We start from the raw sequence: 7328 nt of genomic DNA on the forward strand, positions 1-7328 counted from the left end.
ATTCCCCCAACAAACAAGTACGAGCATGCAAAAAAAACAAAGTCATAAAAAAGGCGAACGTCAAGAAACAGTACTTTGAAATACTGATCCTTGGCGTTCGCCAATCTACCGAGTACAACTCTACAACTAGCAAAATTCGCAATTTCTTTAATTTGACATATCTGTCAAATGGTTACACCGATCACATCGTGAATATCTCATAAATCATGATGCTCAAGGGCATCTCGATTTTTCATATTTATGACATTGACAGTTGCATTGTCCACTGTCACTCGGCACACTTGATTTTTTGTCGATTTTTGACAGTCTGTCAATTGGAACTGTTCAAGGTCAAGTCAATGTCACTATGCGATTGATCTTGCCGGATTTCATTTTTATTGACAGGTGAAAACGTCAATTTTCATCTTTCAATTGCCTTCGCATATTACATCCATTTTGACACTTTCAATAACGTTCCTCTGTCCCACAAGTACGAGCACGTGAAAAAAAAGGCCGGAAGTACCCTTCAACTCAACCGCCTGCCGCGCCCCCCCCCATAGTTTCTAAAAAAAAAGAGTCCAAAAATCGAAAAACCAAATTTTTGCTGGTAAAACCTTTCAAAATTTGATCTTTCGATTTTTGGACTCTTTTATTAATTTTATATGCTTTCTCCAATGTTCTCACTAATGAACTCAATCGTGTTTCATCTTTAAAAGTTTTAAGATAACAATTCTTTAACACTTTGCAGCTTTAAAATATTCACACAGTACCAAATGTATATTGATAAACGATATGTGTTTGTAATACACGCATCGCCAGTTTACATTAGTTTGTTCATTAAAAAGTGCTTTCCAATTGTTCAACAATCGCCATTGAATATATGAGACTTGCTGTACATTTCGCCTATTTCGATACGACAATCTTGATTTTTCATCACTCATCTTATTTTTCGGAGTGCACTCATGCTTTATTGCAAAATTTTCAATCGCAATGCAGAGGAACATTTCACTAAACTTACATACATTTAAAGACGATTGCCGCTATCCGTCAATTCGCTCCTAACACATGAAATCTGATAAGACATTCAGTGGTTAACATGTGTTTTCAAAAGACTTATTTGTTAAACACGTTCACGTCGGATCGTTTTCAATACAATGTGATTTCTACTCTTTCATGTAAATTGACATGTCACATTTGTTCTGCCCATCCACTGTTACTTTGGTATTTTTACCGTGATCCTTTACAGTGTTCTTTGCAATTGACTGACATTACATTCGTTTTTCCAGTAAAAGTTTTCAACCACAATGATAAACGACTCTTTAGCAAACATTCACACATTTAACAAAGTCTTTTGAATCAACGGTATACGACAATGCGGTTCTTTCTTATAGTACGAATAGTGAACATTCTCACAGATGATGCATCTTTCACTGCAAAACGTAAGCCTGTTAATTCACTTCTTAAGATTTAATCGCACATTTTGCTACATAGCATATTCACAGTACCAAACGTATACTTATTTACGATATGTGTTTGTAATACACGCATCGTGCGTTCACACCAGTTCGTTTTTTTGCATTAGTGATTTTTATGTTTTCCATGATCAAACTACCATTTGCCAAGCGTTTCCGACCATTCGACAATTAATTTGGTTTTAAAATCGTGGTCTTTCCCTTTGCTCTTTGCTGCAGTGCACTGACATGCCATTTGTTTTTCAACTAAAAATTTTCAATCACAATGATGAACGATTCCTTCACAAAAGTACAAACATTTGACGAAGACATTTGTATCGTTGGTATCCAACAATACGGTCTTCTAACAGTAGTGAAAGTGAACAGTGCTACTCATTCTCACATTGTTTCCTATATGGATTGCAAAATCTTGCCACCAATGATCTTTGCTTCCTGATCTCTAAAGACTGAAACATTCATTGGACATTTTGCTACCATAAAACATTTCTACTGACAAACGTATATTTTAAACAATATGTGTTTGTAATACACGCATCGTCCGTTCACGTCAGTTCGTTTCTTGCATTATTGATTTTTCAGGTTTCCAAGAATAAAACTATTATTTGCCAAGCTTTTCCGACCATTCTATTATTCGACTATTACTTCGGTTTTAAAACCGTGGTCTTTCCCAATGCTCTTTGCCGCAGTCCACTGACATGCCATTTGTTTTCCAACTGAAAATTTTCAATCAAAATGCTAAACGATTCCTTCGCAAACGTACATACATTTGACGAAGACATTTGTACCGTTGGTATCCGACAATACGGTCTTCTTACAGTAGTGAAAGTGAACAGTGCTACTCATTCTCACAGTGTCTCCTATATGGATTGCAAAATTTTGCTGCCAATGTTCTTTGCTTTCTGATCTCTAAAGACTGAAACACTCACTGGACATTTTGTTACCATAGAATATTCCCAGTAACAAACGTATATTTTAAACGATATGTGTTAGTAATACACACACCATACGTTCATGTCAGTTCGTTTTTTCCATTAGTGATTTTTTAAGTTTTCAAGAATCAAACAAACACTTGCCAGGCTTTTCCTACTATTCGACTATTACTTTGGTTTTAAAACCATGATCCTTGCCAATTCTGCAACCAATGATCTGTGCTTTCTGATCTCTAAAGACTGAAACATCCATTTTTTGCTACCATAGTAAATTCCTCTAACAATCGTATATTTTAAACGATATGTGTTTGTTACAAACGCATTGTCCATTTTAACGAGCTTTAAGACATATTTCTATTCGATACCTTCCACCAAACTATACTATTTGACTTCTACCTCCTCGCCAATTTCCCCTCAAATGGTGCACATTTGTGTCTTAAATTATGCATATGAAATGCTTAAAGAGCGGGCCGATTTTTTAATTCAAACATTCTCTCGACCCTTCGCTAGATTGAAAGCGACACGGTATCTCGAAAGATTGTATTCTCTTTTTCTATTCTCGCTCGGAATGAAGAGAGCTTTCGCATTTGTATTTCGCAAGAGTGTGCGTACACATTAAGTTTGTTGCATGTGGACAGTAAAATTTCCGAAGAAAGATTCACTAAGTCCGCAACATTGCTGTCAGTTTCCGGCATGTATGTTCCCCTATWTTGTTCATAATTTCMGTTCATATTTGCMACTCCSTGTGATGTTCTCACTTCRTTAATTAWAACGAATAAACGCACTAAGTAGCAAAGAACGAATAAAGAACAAATAGGACACCCAGAGTTCAAATCRCATGTTTACTGAAGAAAAATGTTTGTCACACATCATTCCCCCATTTACGAGCTTTGTCGCTTTTTGAACGTTGTTCGTCACTTTTACCAAGCAAACTTAAAAAACGGACTTTCCGGAACTTTAGCAATTCATAGCAAACAGATCTTCAGGTTTAATTTGACTGTCAAGTCGTGTTTATTTGCCAATCCTCACACACACTTAGTTTCGTCTGATTTACCCTTTGATCATTGGTTTGTCGAATCGCAATTCCATCAAAAATTTTTCGTCTATATCGTTCACTTCAAATGGAAAAATGTTTTAAACATTATTCAAAGCGTAAGCTTCGCAAACGGACATGCTCTTTGCAACTAGAAGACTTTGCTATCGGCTATACGGCACGATACTGTATCCTCTTATATATGCGAAATGGGTCGGTGCTACGCATTTCAACGGCCGTTCCACTAGACATATAAAACTAGCAAATGTTTAACCGCTTTTATGTAATAAATATTGGCATTAAATTTTTCCTGCTTCTCGTGTAAAACTGAAAACACACTTTAATTCTTTTTTTTTTTTTTTAAATATCACATGCTAGCAACAGAAAAGTACGAGCATGTAAACGAATCTTTTATATCGTGCTTCCGCATTAAAGTGAAGGCTTGTAAAACTTTTTGGTTTGTTACATGTTATGCTGTTAAATTTCCAAAAATTTCAAGTGCTTCCAGAACATCAACGAAATCATGCGCATCAACATCTACCTGTTCGATTTCTGATGCTGTTCCCTTTTTTTTTTTTTTCCCTTTCCATGCGCGCCCGGTTTTGTTCTCCAGTGCGTGCTGTCATTGGTGCAAAATAATTTAAGGCGGGGTTTAGCTGACAACACTTGTGGGGCATCCAGAGGGGCCATCAGTTGGCTGGAGTATTCGTTGGCGACGGTCTGGTCCCCCTCAACGGTAATTCAAAAAACCAAACGTTTTTGTTCGAAAGAAACTTGCGGTTGGGACCGGTAACGGAATTATTTAACATCGCGTAACTTTTAACTCAAATCTTTCTTCCACTTATTTGTGCACAAGTGATTTTTCAATATTTGGTAAGCTAACCATTTTTTAACGGTTAAGGGATTTCAATATTTGGATTGATGTCACTTTAAAACGTTTTCTGTTTTTTCCTATTCCTAGTTTGCCGTTCAGAAACTCTAAGTTCCTCCTGAAGGAGCCAAATAGTTTTAAAATTTTCCATTATTAAGTGAACTTTTTAACGTAACATAAGTTTTTAACATAAGTTAATGCCAGTTTGCCAGTTCTAAAAAAAAAAAAATTATTTCATTAAGGTTTGGAAACACAATTTGATTCCTATTTCTTTCACCCTAAATTGTACAAAAAATTAATGTTTGGATACGTAGTTAGATTCTCATTTCTTACAGCCTTAGTTAAACGTTAAATCTTTTAATAATTTAAATAAGTGGCATTGACAATCAACGCTGAAAAAAGCTTGTAAATTAAAAATCAATTTTTCTATGAAATCAACTACAATTATGAATGAATAATTCTTTAACTTTTGCGATAGGGCTACTTAACTATTTCCCTCTTTTCCATCTCAGTTTTGCTTTAATTGTGCTTTTATATTTATTGTTCCTGTTAGTGAATGAATTACTTTTTTTATTCTATGTGAGATCGATGCACAAATCTGTTTATTCCCCGACATAAAATCGTTTTTCACATTGATACTCCCCAAACGAAAACTTAATTTTATATTTCAGGACGCATTTCATCAGCATTAATATTTTCCGCTTTTTTGAGGGCCATTCTTTTTGCAGTAGTTACTGTCCTTAAACTGCAGGTCCGGACCTAGAAAATTACAAATGTTCACAGTTTAATCTGAAACAATTCACATATTAATTTTTAAATTTTAAATTTAATTTCGTTATTAGTTTGCTTCAGTAAGTGGTGCAGTTAATATCGTTGCTGATCATTCACTTTTGTTTTTTATGTTCTTATACTTTAACCTTTACTATTGTTAATATTTGTACATTTTTTTGTGTTTCAAAAGTTTAATCATTTTTTCTTAGTCTTGCTAAATTTGCCTAATATTATATAATTCAAGTTCCCGTGTTTCATTGTTAGTTATGCCCTTGTCCCAAATTGCCTCTAAAATCAAATAATTTTTTTATGTTTTTCACGTAGTGTCCAGTGGAAGGAGCGGCGGTTTAAGAGGATTAAAGAAACAACAGCGACGTGTATTTTCCGGTGAGTTGCATGCATTTTTTCACTGATTTTTCATTGTGGCTCCTTTATGAAACATATTTCCTCCTACTCAAACGTAAACTCGCAAGTTTTTACCTTACAAATTTATACAGGAAAACTTAAATTTATTTCTTTATTTAAATATTAATTTAAGTTTTTACAAATTTTTATTATCACATCGTGAACGCAAATTTTTTCGACTAAATATATTGTGGTGTGATTAAATAAGTTTCTTACTATGTCAATTGAAACAGGTATAATTTGATTTTTTTTGGAATTGAATCATTCTCATTTTTAGCTATTCTGGATTTCAAGTCAACAAGGAACGAATCGGAAACAAAACCTTAATGTGCAATTTATTGTTTATCAGTTGATTGTTATTTAATTTTTTCTTTTGTGTATTTTTCTACTGTTATTTAAAAATGTTATTCTCAGTCCTCCTATAATTATTTTTTTCATGTTTTGAAAGCATTGCTTGCCTATCTGTGCACGATCTCAACTTACCTTGAACCCAACTTTGAATTAATAACAAAATTTACATTTTTAATTTTTTTTCTTTGCGGTTTGTTTATTTGTAAAATTTACTTTATGCACTATATTTGCAGCCTGTTGTCATGACATTAAGATTCAACCAATTTGTAAGTTTTTGTGAATTTAATTAACAGTATGTTGGAAGAAAATTGCATACTTAGCGAGTTTGCTTCTAAGTTATAAATTAATTTTTCCTGCAAATCAACCACAACGACTTTATCTCACAAAATCTATTAATTACATCATAAGCATATTTATTTGTTTTTGTATATTTATTTGTTACCCAAAGTGATTTTTTTTATTCAAGCTGTTTAATATAGTCTAGGATTTAACAAAAAATGTGTTTCTTTAAAAGTAATTGATTCACCTAATTGATTGTATTTCTTATACTGATCTCATTTGAATCAATTATTTGACATCAGACAGTTTTCTGCTTATTTGTTCATCATGTTATGTGCTGAAAGTTTCGATTTGTTTTGCTAAACAAAATCAAATTTACGCAAACTCTAAAACTGGATAAATTCTGACCGCTTTGAGTCAATTGATTTCTGTTTGAAACGTTATTTAGTGCAATTCTTTTTTGCTAGGTGCATGGTTTTCGAAAAAAATTATCAATTAGAGTTTCCAAAACGTGGCCAAAGAAACAATGCAAAAACTTCCGTGTGTTCTCAAGTTCAATAAGCATTAATAAGCATTAAAACACTTCATATTGAGAGATCTTTTTGAATTTTTCGGTTATCTTATTTATTTACAAAATGGTCTTAAAAACATGAATTTCTTAGTTTTGTTGTGATTAGTTTTTTCTTGAACATATTTAAAAAATCTATGCTTTAGCGTGAAGCTTAAACTGCACAATGGACTTGAATTAATCGTAATTCAATTTATCCAACTTTATTTACTACTCTTATATTTCAAAGTGAACTTCAGTTAGTTCAAAATGTTCTAAATCAGTTCGATTCAGAGGACGATTTCGACTAGGAAAAGTTAATTATTAATTTTAGATCGTAAAACTCCAGCAGCATCAGGAAAGTATATTCCTGTAGAACTAAACAATTGATTTTTGAAACTTGATACTCAGATTAGAATATATGTATTTTTTTTATATTCAACTTAACTGTTATCTGAGGTGGTTAATTTTTGCCAGAACATGAGCACATGCACTAACAGAACACAAAAAAAGCGGTTTATATACGTAGAAATCAAACAACTTCAAGCAATCAAAATTTATTTAACTCCAAAGTTACTTATAAATTTATCTGTCTGTAAACCGTTTATTTCATTGAGCACTAGGTAGCCGTAAATTTTGATTAAATGTCGGTATCCACAAAGGCTATTACAGACCTTGAAACTTTGTTGCT

The sequence above is a fragment of the Dendroctonus ponderosae genome, unplaced genomic scaffold (assembly GCF_020466585.1).
Source record: "Dendroctonus ponderosae isolate FM_Combo_2020 unplaced genomic scaffold, Dpon_F_20191213v2 Dpon_F_20191213_5, whole genome shotgun sequence".
NCBI classification, from domain to species: Eukaryota; Metazoa; Arthropoda; class Insecta; order Coleoptera; family Curculionidae; genus Dendroctonus; species Dendroctonus ponderosae.